General features: G+C 44.7%; 1 non-coding gene across 1 annotated transcript; it reads left to right on the top strand.

The window, feature by feature from the left end:
- Positions 1 to 183: 183 nt before the first annotated feature.
- Positions 184 to 287, top strand: LOC127742157 (small nucleolar RNA R71). The gene has a single exon (XR_008003344.1). It is a non-coding gene; the product is annotated as a small nucleolar RNA R71 (small nucleolar RNA).
- Positions 288 to 533: the final 246 nt, after the last annotated feature.

Raw genomic sequence — 533 nt, 5'->3', positions numbered from 1 at the left:
TTAGTGTTGTGCCTCTCTGAAGCATAGTAGTACTCATTCTCAGCCACTGTCTCAATCACTTCAATGGCTTCTTCCACAGTCTTTTTCCTGTTCAATGAACCTCCGGATGAATGGTCTACAGCCTTCCTTGATTCGTAAGAAAGTCCATCAAAGAAAATATGCAATTGCACCCAGTCAGGGAACATGTTTGGTGGGCATTTCCTTGTCAACTCTTTGAACCTCTCCCATGCCTCGTAGAGCGTCTCACCATCTTATTGTCTAAAAGTCTGAACCTCAGATCGAAGCCTATTGACCTTTTGTGGGGGGTAGAAACGTGCCAGAAACTTACTTTCCACCTCATCCCAGGTTGTTAGGCTCCCCCTTGGAAATGATTCCAGCCACTTAGCTGCCTTGTCCCTAAGTGAAAATGGGAACAAGAGCAGTTTATAGGCATCTTCCTGAACTCCATTGGACTTCACAGTGTCGCAAATTCTCAGAAATTTGGTGAGATGTTGGTTTGGATCTTCATTAGCACTCCCACCAAATGAACAATG

Source organism: Arachis duranensis, chromosome 9 (assembly GCF_000817695.3).
Source record: "Arachis duranensis cultivar V14167 chromosome 9, aradu.V14167.gnm2.J7QH, whole genome shotgun sequence".
In the NCBI taxonomy this organism is placed as follows: Eukaryota; Viridiplantae; Streptophyta; class Magnoliopsida; order Fabales; family Fabaceae; genus Arachis; species Arachis duranensis.
This window is presented reverse-complemented; position numbering and strand designations above follow the sequence as displayed.